Here is a 22,136-nt window from a genome sequence, read left to right on the forward strand (position 1 = left end):
CGAATTCATCACCTTCTCTCTGACCCTGGAGAAGCAGGGGGAGCGCGCACAGGGCTTCGCAGCTATTGCGGACTTCCCCATGGTGCAGGGGGCCATTGATTGTACACACGTGGCTTTGCGGGCGCCATTGCAGAATCCGGCGGAGTTCCATAACCGAAAGGGGTTCCACTCCCTTAATGTGCAGCTGGTCTGTGATCACCGGCAGATGATCATGGCGGTGAACGCACAATTCCCTGGCAGCAGCCATGATGCCTTCATCCTGCGGCAGACCTCAGTGGCTGACCTTTTTGAGGCCCCGGCTCACCCATGAGGCTGGCTTCTGGGCGACAAGGGCTATCCTCTCTGCCCATGGCTCATGACCCCGTTCCATTTGCCCACCACCCCGGCAGAAGAGCTTTACAACAACAGCCATCAGGCCACCAGGAACATTGTGGAGCACACAATTGGTATGCTGAAGCAGCGTTTCCGCTGTCTAGACCATTCGGGGGGCGCCCTACAGTACTCGCCGGAGCATGTGGCGCGCATCGTTGTTGTCTGCTGCATGCTCCACAACCTGGCCATTCGACGCACCCAGCCAATGCCAGCCGACCCTCAAGGTCCAGCAGAGCAGGCGGACGAGGAGGTGGAGGAGGAGGAGGAGGAGCAGCATGCGGGCCAGGAGGATCAGGAGGAGGAGGAGGAGCAGGAAGATGGGAGGGCTCCAGAAACTGGAAGGGCCGTTCGTCAGAGGCTCATAAGGACTCAGTTCTAGGCCCCTGGGACGGAATGGTGGCTGTGATTCGAACAGCGCCCTCCGGTTCGCTGTAAGCCTATGAAGGCATCAATGATTGTAAATAGTGTACCGCTCGATTGTAAATAAAAAGTTTTCTTTATTTTCAAACAAGTGCTTCCTTCCAGCATGACAACGTAATGGCAACAGAAATCATAACTAACAAACTAACAGATAACTGTGTGGCAACGCGGCGAAACTAACCAAACCATAACAAACAAACACAACAGGTGTGGACTGCCTTAAAACCGGAAAAAGAGACGTCTTAGCACCTCCCTCTACTGGTGACCCCTTGATGGAGACCGACTCCTCTTACGAGGTCGGCCCCTTCCCTCCCTGCAGCTCCTCCGTAACTGTACCCCAGTGGCTGGGTCAAGGCTGGGGGACGCCTGCTGAGTGTCTGGAAGCGCTGAAGCCCCTGAGGGACGGCCTGGACGACCTCTGGGCTTGGAGGTCCCGCAAGCAGGCTGCTCCAACTGGGCATGTCTGCTAGCAGTGTGCCGCGCAGGTGGTGGCAGCTGCTCTGCTGACGTGCCAGAGTTGGCATCAGGACTGGTCACATGCAGAGAGAGGACACCTGCACCGTGGTCGGCCGACACACTGGCACTCTGACGGTGCCGCACCGGATCATCCGCCGCTATCGACTGCTCCACAGATTCATGGCCTGCTGTGGTGCTGCAAGGGCCTGGGGTGATCCTGCCTGATGCAGCTACGGTGGCAGCAGTGAGTGTTCGCGTGGCCTCAATCTGCGTGTGGACGAGGCCAGCAAGTGACTGCGTGGCAGCAGTGAGGACCTGCGTGGCAGGTGCCAGTGCTTCGGAGAAGCCATGAACAGTCCTTTCCACTGCTTCGGACAAGGCCGGAACAGTCCTTTCCACTGCTTCGGACAAGGCCGGAACAGTCCTTTCCACTGCTTCGGACAAGGCTGGAACAGTCCTTTCCACTGCTTCGGACAATCCCTGGACAGACCTTTCCATTGCTGCCCCGAAGCCCTGGACAGTCCTTTCCACTGCTGCCCCAAAGTCCACCACACTCTTTGCCAGTGTGCCGATGGACTCAGGCATCCTCCCCACTGCAGCCATAAGCTCAGTGTGCCTGAGCCGGGCCTGGGCGTTCATTTCCGCAAGGCTACGCACCTCCTCTGCACTCTGTGCAGCAGTCATGGTGGCCTGCCTCACCCTCCGGGGAGACGGCCCCCGAGCGTCCCTACCCCCCGCGCGTTGCTGCAGGCTGCTGGTTCCTGCAACTGGCTCCTTATCAGAGCCCCCCCCCTCCCCTCAAGGGAACTACTATCCCCAGTCTCCACATGCGGTGGCTCCCCTGAGGCTGGCACGGATGGTCCGGCTTCCTCCTGGTCGTCGCCTCCGGAGGCACTTGCACTGGCAGCTTGAGGGGCCGGCTCCCGAGCTGGTGATGCAGCATCTGAAAGCAGGGAGGTTGAAGAGTGGCTTTAGCAAAAGGACAGTTTGGCAGCAAGGGATGCAACAGTGCGGCAATGCTATGACATGGGTCCACATTGAGAAAGCATGCTGGCGGGGGAAACAACTGAAAGGTCACAGCTGTAATAGTTGAGAACCTTACCATCGCTGTGGACAATGGGATCGGCAGCTGCAGTGGTGACAGGACCACTCAGATGTCCTCCCACAATCTGGTGGACTCTCTCCTCGAGATCCGTCAGAGGCTCCACTTGAGGATGGCCTCCTCCGGTGCGAAGCTGCTCCTTTCGGTTCCACGCCAGCTTGGCCTGCAGGGCAAAGGACGGGAAGTGATGTTACATGATGCCCTGAGTTATCATCTCATGCCCCCCATGGTGGAAGAGCCCTTACATGATGCCCTGAGTGACGTTCTCATGCCCCCCATGGTGGAACAGCCCTTACATGATGCCCTGAGTCAAATGTGGATGTGTGTGACCAGAAAGGGCCATGGGTGCTTGCTGACAGATGGCCATTGGGGTATCGCGCACCCTGTAGCCATAAAGTCAGGTGCTCATGGAGGGATACATAAGTTAACATTAACTCCACTCACCCTGACGACCCGAGTGAGGTCGTTGAATTTCTTCCGGCATTGGACAGGGCTCCTGGTCGCCATGCTGCTGGAGTTGACCCTCTGAGAAACATCCCTCCAAGCTCGTCGGTAGTCCTTATGATTAGGCCTCCTGCCATTGTCTGGGTATAGGACATCTCGCCGGCGCTCCACTGCGGACACCAATTCCTCCAGAGACTCAATGGTGAAGCGCTCTGCTCTCTGCCTCACCCTCTCCATATGATCCAAGTTTGTTGCGCCAGAGAAGGGCCTGCGCCGATTTGCAGGCCTACAAGGCACAGAGTGTGGATGCTGGAGCTGCCTGACCCACCCCTTTAAGAGCTGGTCGGCGCCTGGAAGTCTCGTGGTCATGGGTAATTGAGAGCACCTGCGCTGCGGCTGGACGCCCCGATATTGGGTTGCGCCGGTGTGTTAGCATCTTAGGTGCCCCGTGTAACGCCTGAACTCGCGCCTCAATCACCTTTGGGGCGCTACAACCCAATATCGCATGAGGTGTCGATAAGTTGCGCCTGGCTATAAAATTTGCGCTCCGCCAAATCTAACGCCCCAAGCGGGGCTATACCCAATTTCTAGGCCAAAGAGTTTTAGGCATTCCAAATAAAACTTTAAAATTTTCATCAACAAGCCTTTTGAAATGTGAGTCTTAATTGGAGATTGGCAACAAGGCTGGTACCATTCATGGTAGTATCAGTTTAACAACATCCCTGATTTCACTATACATTAGCACAAGACTAGCTAGCTCCATTCATCTTTATAGTTTATAATCCAGTTTAGTTTTAGAATAAAACTGAATGTGAATAAGAACAAAAAACTATTTGCTGACCATTTTGCAATCTTAAAAGAAATGATCAGCTGATAAGTTATGAAAGAACAATAGAAATAGCATGTATAAAGCAATATATAATATTCCAAAATTCTCCAGTCACTTCCTCTGTTTTGTCTTTCTAGATAGCTGCTTCTCAGCGCAACATTATACTTCAAGATGGTCAAGGAAAGCGCCACGTTGAAGCCAAATCAACCCAACATTTTTGCCACTGCCTCCGGTTTAACTGAGAACATCGAGCCTTCAGAAAGCATTGAATACATCCCCCAAAATGTATCAGTAACACTAAAAAGGGAGATTTCTTTAATTAATGGTGTCACTCTTATAGTTGGAAACATAGTTGGATCAGGGATATTTGTTTCTCCAGGTGGAGTCCTAAAGTACTGTGGCTCCTATGGTCTGTCCCTGATTATATGGGCTATTGGGGGTCTTTTCTCAATTATTGGAGGCCTCTGCTATGCTGAACTGGGTACAACCATCACAAAATCTGGTGCGAGCTATGCATACATTTTAGAAGCATTTGGTAATTTAGTTGCCTTCGTTAGACTTTGGATGTCTCTACTTATTATTGAGCCCATTTCACAGGCCATAACTGCCATCACCTTTGGCAACTATCTGGTGCAACCTATCTTCTTAAACTGCAGAACACCATACATAGCAGAACGACTAATTGCAGCTGCTTGCATCAGTAAGTGTAATGCTACCATTCCTGACTGCAATATATATTTAATTGCAATTTAAATTTTAATAGGCATTAAGAACATCAATTATTATGTATAATAAATTAAAATAATGATTTGCTTATTGACAAGGTGTTAGATTGAACAATACATGCTGTACTGTGTCGTTGGGGGACTTCAATTATCCTAACATAGACAGGGAAAATAACAGTGTTAAGGCAAAGAGGGGGAGGAGTTCCTGAAATGTGTACAAGAGAACTTTCTTGATCAGTATGTCTCCAGCCCAACGCGAAAGAAAACAGTGCTTGGATCTGCTTCTGGGGAATGAAGTGGGGCAAGTGGAGTATGTTTCAATGGGGGAGCATTTGGGAAACTGATCACAATATCATTAGGTTTAGAGCAATTATGGAAAGGAGAAGGAGCAATCAAACATGAAAATGCCCAAGTGGAGGAGAGCTAATTTCAGTAAGTTGAAAGGGGATCTGGCCCAGGTGAATTGGAATCAAAATTGGCAGGTAAAACAGTAGACGGGAGGCCTTCAAAGAAGTAATAGTTCGGGTACAGACTTGACACATTCCCACAAGGGGGAAAGGAAGAGCATCCAAAGCTAGGGCTCCCTGGATGACTAAAGCAGAGTGTGACAGGAAGGGACAGATAGTTTAACGGTAAAAGTGCATCAGCGAATAAGGTGAAAGCAGGGAATAATGGTAAAAAGTTAAAATTAAAGACTCTTTATCTGAATGCACGAAGCATTCATAACAAGATAGACAAATTAGTGGCACAAATAGAGACAAATGGCTTTGATATAATAGGGTTCTAAAAGAAGTGGCTGCAGAGATAGTGGATGCATTGGTTGTGATCTTCCAAAATTCCCTAGATTCTAGAACGGTTCCAGCAGATTGGAAGGTAGCAAGTGTATCCCCACTATTCAAGAAAGGAGGGAGGGAGAAAACTGGGAACTACAGGCCAGTTTCGCCTGACATCAGTCGTCGGGAAAATGCTGGAATCCATTATTAAGGAAGTTGTAACAGGGCACTTAGAAAATCATAATATGATTAAGCAGAGTCAACATGGTTTTATGAAAGGGAAATCGTGTTTAACAAATTTATTAGAGTTTTTTGAGGATGTAACTAGCAGGGTAGATAAAGGGGAATCAGTGGATGTAGTATAATTGGATTTCCAAAAGACAGTCGATAGGTGTCATATAAAAGGTTGCTACGCAAGATAAGGGATCATGGGGTTGGGGGGTAATATATTAGCATGGATAGAGGATTGGTTAATGGACAGAAATCAGAGAGTAGGGATAAACGGGTCTTTTTCCAGTTGGCAGGCTGTAATCAGTGGGGTGCTGCTAGGATCAGTGCTTGGGCCTTAGCTATTTACAATCTACATTAATGACTTAGATGAAGGGACCAGGTGCAATGTATTCAAGTTTTCTGATGATACAAAGCTAGGTGGGAAAGTAAGCTGTGAGGACACAAAGAGCCTGCAAAGGGATATAGACAGGTTAAGTGAGTGGGCAATAATGCGGCAGATGGAGTATAATGTGAGGAAATGTGAGGTTATTCACTTTGGGGGGAGAACAGGAGCAGGAGTCGGGGAGAGCGAGAGCGAATGTGAGCGGGAGTCGGGAAGAGCGAGAGTCGGGAAGAGGAGACCTGGAGTAATACACAGGTTATCAAGTCTTCACAAGATGGCGGCCAGTGACCCCGCTCACCCGAGCGGTCACTAACCAGGCAAACACGGGGCCTGTGGGCTCTTATTCGGGGCTTCAGGCCTACACCGGGTGTTTGAGGCCCAGGAGCGAGGACAAGGCCCAGGAGCAAGGTCAGGACCCAGGAACGAGGTCGGGACCCAGGAGCGAGGACAAGGTCCAGGAGCAAGGACGGGACCCAGGAGCGAGGATGAAGCCCAGGAGCAAGGATGGGACCAGGAACGAGGACGAGGCCCAGGAGCAAGGACGGGACCAGGAGCGAGGACGAGGCTCAGGAGCAAGGACAAGGCCCAGGAGCAAGGATGGGACCCAGGAGCAAGGCCAGGACCCAGGAGCGAGGGCAATGTCAGGACCCAGAAGCGAGGATGGGGCCCAGGAGCGAGGTCGGGACCCAGGAGCGAGGACAAGGCCCAGGGGCGAGGACGGGGCCCAGGAGCGAGGTCGAGGCCTAGGAGCAGGGACGGGAGGCGAAGCGAGGCCGGGACCCAGGAGCGAGGACAAGGCCCAGGGGCGAGGACAGGGCCCAGGAGCAAAGACGGGGCCCAGGAGCGAGGACGAGCCCAGCAGCAAGGTCGAGGCCGAGGAGTGGCGCAGCTTGGACCAGCAACAGAGTCGGGAGGATCACCTGCAGCCTGTGAAACGCAGGCAGAGAGGACCTGCGGGAAGGAGGGAGGAGGACAGTAGGAGTATGTTTATGTGTGTGTGCTAGGCCGATGTAGCAGAACCTGGTCTCCAATCGTCTTAGGTCTTGGACCAAGACCTTGCTCTGTCAAGCCCGTGTGGTAGCTGGTGTGCAACGGCCACCCCACGTTAAAAGAATTCACGCACAGGCATCTTCCACCCTTTAAAATGAAGTTTGGGACCTAGGACGTCAGGACCCTCATGGACAACCCCAACAGCAACAGACCGGAACGCCGTACTGCTATCGTTGCCCGGGAGCTCAGACATTTGGACATAGACATCGCTGCCCTAAGAGAGACCAAAGGTGATGGTTACACCTTATTCTGGAAAGGCAAACCTGAAGAAGAACGCTGCCTCCATGCGGTAGGCTTCGCCATAAAAAATGAGCTAGTTGAACGTATCAGAGACTCACCTTGTGGAATAAAGGAACTCCTCATGACTCTACGGCTCACCCTAGCCCAGAACCAGTGCGCTATGGTCATCAGTGCGTACGCCCCAACGCTGGAAGCCACAGACGAGACCAAAGAGGAATTCTACTCCAGCCTCGAACAATCCCTGTCCCGAGTACCAACGGGCTACAAGCTGATCCTCCTTGGCGACTTTAACACCAGATTTGGAAAGGACACAGACCTCTGGGGAGGTGTGATTGGCAGAGAGGGGGTAGGGAAAGCCAACTCCAACGGTACCCTCCTCCTGACAAAATGCTTAGAACATGGCCTTGTCATAACCAACACCTTGTTCCATCAGAGAGACAAGTACAAGGCTTCATGGCAACACCCTCGCTCCAAGCACTGGCATCTGCTGGACTACGTCATCGTCCGAGCGAGGGACTGCAAGGACGTCTACATTACCCACGCCATGACAAGAGCTGACGACTGCTGGACAGACGACCACCTAATCCGCTCTGTCATCTCCATCAATGTAGCCCCAAAACAGCGGCGGCAACAGAAGCAATGCTGCAGGAAAATCAACGCTGGAGCACTCAAAGACCCTGCTAAGAAAATCCTATTCAGCCTGCGCCTCACAACCAACCTGGCGACTGCCAGTGATTCAGAGACACAGAGTGCCCACAGTGCCTGGTCTGCACTCAAGGCCTCCATAATCAGCACCTGTGAAGAGACGCTCGGTCACTCGACCAGGAAACACCAAGACTGGTTCGGCGAGAACGACCAGAAGATCCAGGAGCTAATAAGCCGCAAGCGCAAGGCATTCCTGATCTGGAAACAGCAACAGAACTCGAGAGCAAGAAAGCAGCTCTACAAACGCCTGAAGGCCGAGGTCCAACAAAAAACTTGCGACCTAAAGAACAGGTGGAGAAAGCGCAGGAGATCCAGCAGCTAGCCGACAACCACGACATGCTTGGATTCTTTAGTGCAGTCAAGACCACCTACGGCCCAAGCACCCAAGGTCCTACCCAACTGTGGGCCAAGAATGGAGAGGTACTCATCAAGGACAGAGAGGCAGTCAGTGCCCGCTGGAAGGAGCACTTCGAAGATCTCCTTAACCGAGACTCTGTCTTTGACGCGAGTGTCCTCAATTCCATCCCGCAGCATGCTACCCACCACCACCTTGGCACAACTCCAGCCCGGCATGAGGTTGAAAAGGCTATCCGACAACTGAAGAACAACAAGACCTCAGGAGCAGATGGAATCCCCGCTGAGGTGCTAAAGCATGGCGGAGAAGCACCATTGGCGCAAATATATGAACTAATTTCTCTTATTTGGAAGGAGGAGAGCATGCCAGGAGATATCAGAGACGCCGTAATCGTGACCATCTTCAAGAAAGGTGACAAGTCCGATTGCGGTAATTACAGAGGAGTCTCCCTGCTGTCTGCCACAGGGAAAGTCATTGCAAGAATCCTCCTCAATCGCCTTCTCCCAGTGGCTGAAGAGCTCCTCCCAGAGTCGCAATGCGGATTCCGCCCACTAAGGGGCACAATGGACATGATCTTCACCGCGCGTCAACTACAAGAGAAGTGCAGGGAACAGCACCAACTGCTGTACATGGCCTTCTTTGACCTCACAAAGGCCTTCAACACCATCAACCGTGAGGGATTATGGAGTGTCCTCAAGTTCGGCTGACCTCAAAAGTTTGTCTCCATCCTCCTCCTGCTTCACGACAACATGCAAGGTGTGATCCTGACCAACGGATCCACCACAGACCCAATTCACGTACGGACCGGGGTCAAGCAAGGCTGTGTCATCGCACCAACACTCTTCACGATCTTCCTGGCTGCAATGCTCCATCTCACCCTCCGTAAGCTCCCTGCTGGAGTGGAGCTAATCTACAGAACAAACGGGAAACTGTTCAACCTCCATCGCCTCCAGTCCAGATCCTAAGTTGTCCCATCCTCTGTCATCGAATTACAGTATGCAGACAACACTTGCGTCTGCGCACACTCTGAGGTCGAACTCCAAACCATTGTCAACACCTTCACTGAAGCGAACGAGAGCATGGGCCTTACACTAAACATCCGTAAGACAAAGGTCCTCTACCAACCTGCCCCCGCCACACAGTACTGTTCCCCGATTATCAAAATCCATGACGAGGCCTTGGACAACGTGGACCACTTTCCATACCTCGGGCGCCTACTGTCAGCAAGGGCAGACGTCGATGACAAAATCCAACACCACCTTCAGTGTGCCAGTGCAGCCTTCGGTCGCCTGAGGAAGAGAGTGTTTGAAGACCAAGACCTCAAACCCAGCACCAAGCTCATGGTCTACAGAGCAGTAGTGATACCCGCCCTCCTGTATGCTTCAGAGACATGGATCATATACAGCACGCACCTCAAAGCACTGGAGAGGTACCACCAATGCTGCCTCCGCAAGATCCTGCAAATCCATTGGCAGGATAGGCGCACCAATGTCAGTGTTCTCGCTCAGGCCAACATCCCCAGCATCGAAGCTTTGACCATGTTCGATCAGCTCCGATGGACGGGTCACATTGTCTGCATGCCCAATACGAGACTTCCAAAGCAAGTGCTCTACTCGGAGCTCCGACACGGAAAGAGAGCCCCAGGTGGGCAGAGGTGACGCTTCAAGGTCACCCTCAAAGCCTCCTTGAAAAAGTGCAACATCCCCACCAACACCTGGGAATCCCTGGCCCAAGACCACACAAAGTGGAGGAGAAGCATCCGGGAAGGCGCCGAACACCTTGAGTCTCTTCGCCGGGAGCAAGCGGAAGCCAAGCGCAAACAGCGGAAGGAGCGCATGTCAACCCAAGTACCCCACCCACACGCCCCTTGAACCACCATCTGCCCCACCTGTGACAGAGACTGTAGGTCCCGCATTGAACTCATCAGTCACCTGAGAACTCATTTTTAGTGTGGAAGCAAGTCATCCTCGGTTCCGAGGGGCTGCCTAAGAAGAAGAAAGGAAGAATAGAAAAAGAGAATATTTTTTAAATGGTGAGAAACTATTAAATGTTGGTGTTCAGAGAGACTTAGGTGTCCTTGTACAGGAAACACAGAAAGTTAGCATGCAGGTACAGCAAGCAATTAGGAATGCAAATGGCATGTTGGCCTTTATTGCAAGGGGGTTGGAGAATAAGAGTAAGGAAGTCTTATTACAATTGTACAGGGCTTTGGTGAGACCACACCTGGAATACTGTGCACAGTTTGGTCTCCTTATCTGAGAAAGGACATACGTGCCTTAGAGGTGGTGCAACAAAGGTTCACCAGATTGATCCCTGGGATGAGAGGGTTGTCCTATGAGGAGAGATTGAGTAGATTGGGCCTATACTCTGGAGTTTAGAAGAATGAGAGGTGATTGACAGGGTAGATGCTGAGAAGTTGTTTCCCCTGGCCAGAGAGTCTAGAACTAGGGGGCATAGTCTCAGGATAAGGGGTCAGCCATTTAAGACTGAGATGAGGAGAAATTTCTTCACTCAAACGGTTGTGAATCTTTGGAATTCTCTACCCCTAAGGGCTGTGAATGCTGAGTCATTGAGTAAATTCAAGGCTGAGATAGATAGATTTTTGGACTCATGGGGAATCAAGGGATATGGGGATTGGGCGGGAAAGTGGAGTTGAGGTCGAAGATCAGCCATGATCTTATTGAATGGCGGAGCAGGTTCGAAGGTCCGTATGACCTACTCCTGCTCCTAATTCTTATGTTAAAGTTATAGAGATTAAAATGAAACAGAAAAAGGAGGCTTATGATAAATGTCAGGTTCATAATTCAGTAGAGAACCAAACTGAATACAGAAAGTACAGAGGAGAACTGGAAAAGAAAGTAAGAGGGGTAAAGAAAGTGTATGAGAATAGATAAGCAGGTAAAATAAAAGTTAACGCAAAAGTATTTTATAAACATGTAAATAGTAAAAGGATAGTCAAAGGAAGGGTGGGGCCGATTAGGGACAAAAAATGAGACCTTGTGAAGACAGAGGGCATGACTGAGGTACAAAATGAGTACATCTGTATTCACTAAAAAAGAAGATGCTGCCACGCTCACAGTAAAGGAGAAGGTAGTAGAGAAATTGGATAGGATAAAAATAGATAAAGAGGAAGTACTTAATAGGTTGGCAGTGCGCGAAGTAAAAAAGTCACCATGTCCGGATGGGATGCCTCCTAGGTTGCTGAAGGAAGTAAGCGTGGAGATAGCAGAGGCTCTGGCAACAATCTTTTAATCCTCCTTGGATATGGGAATGATGCCAGAGGACTGGAGAATTGCAAATGTTATACCTCTGTTCAAAAAAAGGGAGAGAGATAAACCCGGCAACTGCAGGCATGTCAGCCTAACATCGGTGATGGGGAAAGTTTTAGAGACAATAATCTGAGACAAAATTACTTGTCACTTGGTAAAATATGGGTTAATAAATGACAGCCCAGATTAGTTAAAGGCAAATTATGTTAGACTAACTTGATTGAGTTCTTTGATGAAGTAACGGAGAGGGTTGATGAAGGTAGTGCGGTTGATGTGTATTTGGACTTTCAAAAGGTGTTTGATAAAGTACCACATAATAAACCAGTTAGCAAAATTGAACCTCATGGGATTAAGGGGGCAGTGGCAGCATGAATATGGAATTGACTGAGGGGCAGAAAGCAGAAAGTAGTGATGAACGGTTATTTTTCAGACTGGAGAGAAGTATATAGTGGTGTCCCCCGGGGTCGGTATTAGGACCACTGCCTGTTTTGATATATATTAATGACTTGGACTTGGGTATACAGGGCATAATTTCAAAGTTTGCCGATGACACGAAACTCAGAAATGTAGTAAACAGTGATGAGGATAGTAACAGACTTCAGGGGGACATACAGAGACTGGAGAAATGGGCAGACACATGGCAGGTGAAAATTAACGCAGAGAAGTATGAAATGATGCATTTTGATAGGAAGGATAAGGAGAGGCAATATAAACTAAATGGTATAATTTTAAAGGGGGTGCAGGAACAGAGCGACCTGGGAGAGTACGTACACAAATCTTTGAAGGTGGCAGGACAAAAAGCATATGGGATCCTTAGCTTTATAAGCAGAGACTTGGGGGGCGATTTTGGGAATGGGGGCGCGTTGGAGGTGGGACTGCTGCTTGTCGGGTCGATGTCCCGCCTCCATCGATTTGTGGCCAACCCACGCTATTTTCCCTTGATTGACCTTGTTAAGCCCGCTCAGTGGTGACATTCTCTGCAGTTTGATGCGGTCTGGCATACAAGACCTCATCAACATTCTTTTACAGAAATTAGATGATTGTTGCATCTGAGAATGCAACGGCCATCTCTCATCTGCAACACGGAGGTGCAAGACTCTTTGCATAGAAACCGACTGAAGCCTGCAGGAAGAAACACTTTTAAAAACACTTTGCACTTACCTCAGGTACTCACCTCTACACTCTTGCACCCATCATTTACCTTCACACCATACTTTTGCAGCCCCCACCCGCGGACCCAATACTCGCCTCACTGAGCTTTGGGTTTTGGAGCCTTCGGGAAGCCTGCACTTGTGAGGGCGAAAAGGGGATAATCCTATTTTCTACCTGTTAACAGGCAGTTAATAGGCTTTAATCCCTTCCCGCCTCCAAGGAGATGGGACCCAGCACGGGACAGCTACCCGCCTCCTGGCAAGATGGCATGGAGGCTGGTTGGGCACCCGCCCCCAAGTTCTGCCATTTTCCCGGCAGCCCCACCTCCCCAGGGCTGGCAAAATTGCCCCCATAGAGTACAAAAGCAAGGAAGTTTTGCTAAACCTTTATAAATCACTGGTTAGACCCCAGCTGGAGTATTGTGTCCATTTCTGGACACCACAAGGTCTTAGAGCGGGTGCAGAAAAGATTTACTAGAATGCTACCAGGGATGCAGGACCTCAGTTAAGTGGAGAGACTAGAGTAGCTGGGGTTGTTCTTAGAGCAGAGAAGGTTAAGAGGAGATTTAATCGAGGCATTCAAAATCATGAAAGGTTTTGATCGAGTAAATAGGAGAAACTGTTTCCAGTGTCAATGTAATTGTGTAATCAACACCAGATGTAAATGAGCAAACTGGATTGAGATCAATACATCAAGTAATAACTTGAATATAAGTGTATTGAAAACCCCGCAGTTGTTCCGGTGTTACCTACTTGTACTTCTTTATACCCAGGTATGCTTACTTTTATAAACTGTGCCCATGTGAATTGGGCAACCAGAGTCCAGGATGTGTTCACATTCGCGAAATTCGTTGGCCTTTCCATTATTATTGTTACAGGGCTCGTTAAACTGAGCCAAGGTAAGAGACTTACATAGAATGTACAGCATAGAAACAAGCCATTTGGCCCAATTGGTCCATACCAGTTTATGCTCCACACAGTCCTCCTCCCACCCCTCTTCATCTCATCCTATCAGCATATCCTTCTATTCCTTTCTCCCTCATGTGTTTATCTAGCTTCCCCTTAAATGCATCTATGCTATTCGCCTCAACTACTCCTTGTGGTAGCGAGTTCCACATTCCAACCACACTCTGGATAAAGACATTTCTCCTGAATTCCCTATTGGATTTATTAGTGACTATCTTATATTTATGGTCCCTAGTTTTGGTCTCCCACAAGTGGAAACATCTTCTCTGCATCTACCCTAACCACCCTTTCATAATATTAAAGACCTCTAACAGGTCACCCCTCAGCCTTCTCTTTTCTAGAGAAAAAAGGCCCAGCCTGTGCAATCTTTCCTGATAGGTGTAACCTCTCAATTCTGGTATCATTCTTGTAAATCGTTTTTTCACCTCACCAATGCCTCTATATCCTTTTTATAATATGAAGACCAGTACTATACACAGTACTCCAAATGTGGTGTAACCAAGGTTCTATACAAGTTTAACATAACTTCTCTACTTTTCAATTCTATCCCTCTATAAATGCACCACAATGCTGTGTTTGTTTTTTATGGCTTTATTAACCTGCGTCGCTATTTTTAGTGATTTGTATATCTGTACCCCTATATCTCTTTGCTCCTCTACCCCATTTAAACTCTTATTTTCCAAGAAGTATCTGGCCTCCTTATTCTTCCTAAAAAAAAATACACCACCATACATTTATCTATATTGAAATTTATTTGCCAATTATAGGCCCATTCTGTAAGTTTATTAAAGTCTTTTTGTATTTCGTCTCAGTCGTCCTCAGTATTAACTATACCACCCTAATTTGGTGTCATCTGCAAATTTTGAAATTGTACGTGTCAGCCCTTGCTCAGTTGGTAACACTCTCGCCTCTGCCCTGTCAGGTGAACGTAAAAGATCCCATGGAACTATTTCGAAGAAAAGCAGTGGAGTTCTCCCCAGTGTCCTGACCAATATTTATCCCTCAATCAATGTCACAAAAACATTATCTGGTCGCTGTCACATTGCTGTTTGTGGGAGCTTGCTGTGCGCAAATTGCCTGCCATGTTTCCTACATTACAATAAGTGACTACACTTCAAAAGTATTTCATTGGTTGTAAAGCGGTTTGAGATGTCCTGACGTCGTGAAAGGCACTGTATAAATGCAAATCTTTTTCCAATTCCCAAGTCCAAATCCTTTATGTAAATAGTGAACAATAGTGGTCCCAGCACCGATCTTTGTGGAACACCACTTCCCACCTTTTGCCAGTCTGAGTAACTACCCTTAACTCCTATTCTCTGTTTTCTGTATTATAGCCAGCTTGCTATCCATTCTTGTCCCCTGACTCCACATTCTCTGACCTTATCCATGAGTCTACTATGTGGTACCTTATTGAAGGCCTTTTGAAAATCCAAATATATTACATCTACCGCATTATACCCTTGAATACTCTTTCTGGTACTTCTTCAAAGAATTCTATAAGGTTGGTCAAGCATGACCTTCCCTTTTAAAATCCATGCTGACTACTCTTATATTTTCAGTTTCGAGATATCTTTCTATTACATCTTTGAGTAAAGATTCCATTATCTTTCCTACCACCAATGTTAAGCTAATTGGTCCATAAATTCCTGGACTTGTTCTGTCTCCCTTTTTAAATACAGAAATCACATCAGCTGTCTGCCAGTCCTCAGACATTGCCTTTTCTAATGAATTTTTATACATATGTAATAGCGCCTTTGTTTTCTCTTCACTAACTTCTTTTGATATGCACGGATACAATCCATCTGGACCAAGGGTTTTATCTTCTCTAAGTTTGATTAGTTTATCAATTATCTGCCCCCCTTTCTATCTTAAATGTCTTTATATCTTTTTTGATCTCTTCTTCTAATGTCATGTCCACCATGTTAGTCTCCCTGGTAAATACCGAGGCAAAGTAATTATTCAATATTTCTGCCATTTAGCTGTCATTACCTGTGAGTTTATCTTGTGCATCCCTTAGTGGCCCTATAGCTATCCTGATTTTTCTTTTGTTAATTATGTGTCTGTAGAATACTTTCACTCATTTCATAGATTTCCTTACATATTTTTCCTCCACTTCCCTTCCACTATTAGGTGGTCTGTAGAATGCCCCTCTAAAGTGATCAATTATATCTTATCCTTTATCTCAATGTATATGGATTCTGTTTCTATCTTAATGTTAGTTGTGTTTTTTTTCTACTGCCATTATGTTACCTCTAATTAGAACAGCTATCCCAGCCCATCTTCTTCCTTCTCTACCTTTCTATATATGTTATATCCTGCAATATTTAATGCCCAGCCCTGTTCTTTATGTAATAAAAACAGAAAATGCTGGAAATACTCAACAGGTCAGGCAGTATCTGTGGAGAGAGAAACAGAGTTAATGTTTCAGGTGAATGACCTTTCATCAGAACTAAAAGAAGTTAGAGATGTAACAGCTTATAAGCAAGTACGGAGGCAGGGAAAAGCGGGGAGGGGAGGAAAGAACAAAAAGGAAGGCCTGTGATAGGGTGGAAAGCAGAAGTGATTAAATGACAAAAGAGATGATGGTGCAAGGCAAAATGGGGTGGTAATGGATCAAGTAAAGAAACAAAAGATGGGTCTAGAGGAGCTGTAAATAACAACAGGGCAAGGAAACCTTCTGCTGATTACCACCTACAGTCGTCCCTCAGCTGATGAATCAGTACTCCTCCATGTTGAACACCACTTGGAAGAAGCGCTGAGGGTAGCAAGGGCACAGAATGTACTCTGAATGGGGGACTTCAATGTCCATCACCAAGAGTGGCTTGGTAGCATCACTACTGACCGAGCTGGCCAAATCCTGAAGGACATTGCTGCCAGACTGGGCTTGCAGCAGGTGGTGAGAGAACCAATAGGGGGGGGAAAACTACTCAAACTCGACTTCGCCCTCACCAATCTACCTGTCGTAGATGCATCTGTCCATGACAGCATTGGTAAGAGTGACCACCGCACAGTCCTTGTGTAGATGAAGTCCCATCTTCACACTGAGGACACCCTTCATCGTGTTGTGTGGTACTACCACTGTGTTAAATGGGATAGATTCAGAACAGATATAGCAGCTCAAAACTGGGCATTCATGAGGCGCGGTGGGCCATCAGCAGCAGCAGAATTGTATTCCACCACAATCTGTAACCTCATGGTTCAGCATATTCCCCACTCTACCATTACGATAAAGCCAGGGGACCAATCCTGGTTCAATGAGGAGTGTAGAAGAGCATGCCAGGAGCAGCACCAGATATACCTAAAAATGAGGTGCCAACTTGGTGAAGCTACAACACAGGACTACATGCATCCTAAACAACGGAAGCAGCATGCTGTAGACAGGGCTAAGTGATCCTACAACTAATCACTTTAAAGTTCTGCAGTCCTGCCACATCCAGTCATGAATGGTGCTGGACACTTAACTAACAGGAAGAGCAGGCTCCATGAATATCCCCATCCTCAATGATGGTGGAGCCCAACACTTGAGTGCAAAGGACAAGGCTGAAGCGCCTGCAACCATCTTCAGACAAAAATTCCGAGTGGATGATCCATCTTGGCCTCCTCCTGAGGTCCCCACCATCACAGAAGCCAGTCTTTAGCCAATTCGATTCACTCCATGTGATATCAAGAAACGGCTAAGTGCAATGAATACAGCAAAGGCTATGGGCCTCGATAACATCCCGGCTATCGTGTTGAAGACTTGTGCTCCAGAACTAGCCGCATCTTTAGCCAAACTCTTCCAGTACAGCTACAACACATGCACCTACCCGACAAAGTGGAAAATTGCCCAGGTATGTCCTGTCCACAAAAAGTAGGACAAATCCAATCCAGCCAATTACTGCCCCATCAGTCTACTCTCAATCATCAGCAAAGTGATGGAAGGTGTCATCAACAGTGCTATCAAGCAGCACTTACCAGTAACCTGCTCACCGATGCTTAGTTTGGGTTCCACCAGGACCACTCGGTTCTAGACCTCATTACAGCCTTGGTCCAAACATCATAAGGTCAGAAGTGGGGATGTTCGCTGATGATTGCACAGTGTTCAGTTACATTCGCAACTCCTCAGATAATGAAGCAGTCTGTGCCCGCATGCTGCAAGACCTGGACAACATTCAGGCTTGGACTGTTAAGTGGCAAGTAACATTCGCACCACACAAGTGCCAGGTAATGACCATCTCCAAGAAGAAAGATTCTAACCACCTCCCCTTGACAATCAATCGCATTACCATCATTAAATCCCCCACTATCAACATCCTGGGGGGGTCATCATTGACCAGAGACTTAATGACCCACCACATAAATACTGTGGCTACAAGAGCAGGTCAGAGGCTGGTGATTCTGTGGCGAGTGACTTGCTTTCTGACTCCTCAAAGCCTTTCCACCATCTACAAGGCACAAGTCAGGAGTGTGATGGAATACTCACCACTTGCCTGGATGAATACAGCTCCAACAACACTCAAGAAGCTCAACACCATCCAGTACAAAGCAGCTGCTTGATTGGCACCCCATCCACCACCTTAAACATTCATTGGCTCCACCTTCGGTGCACCGTGGCTGCAGTGTATACCATCATTGGATGTGGGCATTACTGGCAAGGCCAGTATTTATTGCCCATCCCTAATTGCCCTTGAGAAGGTGATGGTGAGCTGCCTTATTGAACCGTTGCAGTCCATGTGATGAAATTAGAGAAAGATGCACTGCAGCAACTCGCCATGGCTTCTTCAGCAGCACCTCCCAAACCCGTGGCTTCTACCGCCTAGAAGGACAAGGGCAGCAAGCACATGAGAAAAGCACCACCTCCAAGTTTCCCTCCAAGTCACACACCATCCTGACTTGGAAATATATCATCGTTCCTTCATTGTTGCTGGGTCAAATTCCAGGAACTCTTAACCTAATAGTACTGTGACAGTACCTTCATCACATGGACTGCAGTGGTTCAAGAAGGCGGCTCACTGTCACCTTCTCAAGGGCAATTAGGGATGGGCAATAAATGATGGCTTTGCCAGCGATGCCCACAACCAATGAATGAATCCAGATTTTTCTGCATCTTGTAAGCTGCTATTGGCTGAGCATTTAAATGTAAGGAAAGAAAAATACCAGTTACTATAAAGTAGCAGTTATATATTTCAAAAATAAAAACAGAAGATGCTGAAAATTCACAACAGATCAGTCAACATCTGTAAAGAGAAACAGCAGGTTATTGACTGCAGATTATCAGAACTGAAAAATTAACAAATATTTTGGCAATGTTCGAATAAAGAATGAAAAAGAGGGATGGAAAGAGGAAAAGAATGAACAGATAAACCAGTCAGAGAAAAAGTAAATAGGCAGAATGACATGCAAACTGCTTAATAGAAGATTGTTAGATGTTATAAAAGATCATTGGTGGGGTGATTTTTCTGCTCTCTCTCCTGTTGTATTAAAAGTAGTGTGTGAAACGTTCTCCCACGATCATTGCTTGTTCTTTTCTTACAGAAAGCCATTCTGACTTCAGTTCTGCATTTAATGGCTCTATATGGGACGCTGATAAGGTCACTCTAGCACTATATTTTGTGCTGTTCTCCTACTCAGGTTGGGACACGCTTAACTATGTAACAGAGGAGCTTCGTAATCCTGAGAGGTAGGACCACACATACTATACGGTATATGTATTCATATGTAGAATTGCACTGCTATGTGCATTATCCAAGTACAGGAAACTTTTGTTTAACCAGAGGTTAAAAGTCCGGAAAGCTCTATCTACCGGCAAAATTCAGGAGCCGTTTTCTATAAGTTTTTTTACTTCTCGTTGCTTTTTTCTTCCCAGTCGGGCTCTGCAAGGTCTGTAGCTAAGCAACAGCTTCAGCTAGAGACGCTTGCAGCTGCAGCTGACTGTTTTGAAGCTGTTGCTGAGCAACAGGGTTTGTTGATTCACACGGAGCTGAAAAGCTCTGTATGTTTTAACATTGCCGCTGGTTTATACGGCAGTTTTGATCTAACGGCACCAGCTCGGTCCCGTCAGTGCCGGATACCAGAAAGTTTCCTGTATACAAAAAGATTATGCCCTGGAGTACTAAACCCTCTGGGATAGTTTGTCACTATGACAGCAAAGTACACAGCACATTTTCTTTTCTACGTCAGCTTATTCAGAGAGTCTCAATTTTGTGTCTTTTTCTCTATCCTTTCTATAGGTCCCTCTGTACCACACACACACTATTGCCAGGCTTTTGCCAATGTGGCTCTGTTGTTAGAAAGTATGCAAAAGTGCCTGTAGCAATTAGCCCTTCATTTTCCCACAACTTCTGTAAGGAAGCAGAGCGAGGTGCTTAGAGTTTTCTAGTAGCTCAGCAGAAATGGAAAACTTGCTGCACTGGTGGTGTGGTGCAGTGGTACACCTGGTTATACAGCGAGTTTTTCTTTTTCATTTTGCAGGAACATTTCCCTTTTTGATTTGGTCTTGTGTTCTTTTTCATTTTTCTTATTCTCATGCAAATGCTTAATCATTAGATCCAGTAAACACTCAACATAACTCATTGGCCCCGAAATTCGGGTCTCCACGGGTGAGTACGCATGGGGTACTCACCCGTAAGCTCAATGGAAGTGCCAGTTTCGTGCATGCACTGCGCATGCGCGGGAAACTGGCACTTCCATTCCCTTGAAGGAAGGGGTTGAGAGGTGGAACGTGTGCGCCGAAGAGACAGCGCATGCGCATCGAACTTACGTTTTTTTTTCCAGGTTTTTCCGGGAGGGTAAGTCTCCAGCAGTTACACTTTTAAAAAGCAAGCGCAAGGCCTGCTTTTAACAAGGTAAGTGGTGAATTAATTAAAATTAAAACATTTTTTCCACAGTCTTATGTTCATTAATAAATAGACATTCTTATTATGAACACAGCTAGCTTTTGCTAGACACTTTTATTGAGCCCATGTGGGTAGGTACAGTATCTGTAGAGGCTTCCATCTTGACTGCTGCCTTGTGGGTAGCCTAGTGCCTCATGGGTAATGTAGTCTTAATATATATACAGCTGGGTAGTGTAGTCTTATATACAGCTCTACACAGCTCTACGGCTCCACCTAGTGTCCACTATAGAATGACATGTTATTGATCATTACACACAGGTTTATTATTTTTAAATACTTTAAAGAAAGGTAAGTTTATTTTTAGCCCCGTTAGAAAATGTAATTAATTTTTTCAAAAATTTAAATTATTGTTTAAAAGTTATTTTATGTAATTTATAGTTATTTTAAAAATGTGATTTTTTTTTAAATTTATTTGAGGTTTTCGTGATGTTTTGGGGTTTATAGTATTTATAAGTTTGACAGCTCTTCCTGTCAAACTTATGAATGAAGCATTCCCTGCTACCATTGGTGCTCCATGGCCCACGTGATCCCAGGGGACGCATCGAACTAACTGCGCCCCTGGGATACGCAAGCACTGCACGCCGGCAGTTGGAGGAGGCCCAGGATCGGAAACCCACGCGGGCCCACAGCTCAACGGCCGGCGCACAAGGTAAGTGCAGGTCGGGGGCTTGCACCCGCGGGAAGCCCCCGACCTGAATTTCTGGGCCATTATCTCCAAAACCCAACCTACCTATCATCTTGACTAGTTGTTGACCTGCCATGGACATATCTGATCAAAATGTTGCAATATTAAAACACTAGCACAAAGTTGTTATTGCATATTTATAAAATAAACAGGGAAATATCTTGGGAAGCACAGAGGCAGCAGTTGCTCTAGCTCAGGTAACAGTCCTCTCCAGCATGTACCGCCTGATGATTAATACTATTAGAGAAACCTATTGGGCTGGATTTTGACGTTGGGGGCGGGTCAGGTGGTCGGCGGTTCCCACTCCCGCCTCCGATGTCAGGCGGGATAATTTCGCGATTTTGCCCAAATTGGGCAATTGATTCCCAGCGTGTGCGAACCCCTGGCCCAATAAATCTTTTGGTCTGGAAACTCGCCTCTGATTATGTAATTTATGCAGCTGCATTTAAGGGCTGCAAGCAGCCTTGGTTCATTTTCTGCCTTAGAACTTTTATTTGGGATTCTTCTAAGGGATTTGTGCTGCTGATATGTCAACATCAAGGTCCAATGCCGCACCCCGGTTTGATGAGGACTCCCTCCATGCTCTGGTGGAGGGAGCCAGAGCTCAGAAAGAGGTGTCGTTTCCTTCCTCTGGGAGGAAAAAACCTCCCCAGCAGACCAAAGCTGTGTGGCTGCAAGTGACACAGGAGGTCAGTTCAAGATCAATGTGCAGCAGAACCTGGCTGCAGTGTAGAAAGAGGTTTAATTACCTTCTCCGTACAGGAAAAGTGAGTATGACATCACCATTACCCTCAATCTGCTCCCCATCGCCTCTCTTCACCAGCACTCTGCATTGTCAACCTCCTCCTCCACATCCCACTTTACCCTTACATCCCTTGCACCCTTAACTATTCCCTCTCTCACTATGTACACATTTACTTAACTATTCAACTATGCTGCCCTCACACTCCCTATCACTGTTATGCTATGACAACAACTTACAACACACAGGGAGGGCCCTTGGTCTTGGGATCTCACTCCATCTTTGTGTCCTTCTAAGCATCTATGCTATGGATTCTCTATACTCACTCCATCATTATCACTCAAACTCCACTTGTGTCCCTCAT

The 22,136-nt window shown here is 47.3% G+C and overlaps 1 pseudogene across 1 annotated transcript in view; it reads left to right on the top strand.

Annotated features, from left to right (window-relative positions):
- The window catches only part of LOC147116289 (Y+L amino acid transporter 2-like), a 75,677-nt pseudogene that overhangs the window by 3,529 nt on the left and 50,012 nt on the right, over positions 1–22,136 (top strand). The window contains exons 3-5 of the transcript XR_015078772.1: positions 3,761–4,323; positions 13,278–13,403; positions 18,985–19,129. The product of XR_015078772.1 is annotated as a Y+L amino acid transporter 2-like (transcript). The remainder of the gene's footprint in view (positions 1–3,760; positions 4,324–13,277; positions 13,404–18,984; positions 19,130–22,136) is intronic.

This window comes from Somniosus microcephalus, chromosome 6 (genome assembly GCF_052327205.1).
Source record: "Somniosus microcephalus isolate GS21.2 chromosome 6, FLI_Smic_1.0, whole genome shotgun sequence".
Classification (NCBI taxonomy): Eukaryota; Metazoa; Chordata; class Chondrichthyes; order Squaliformes; family Somniosidae; genus Somniosus; species Somniosus microcephalus.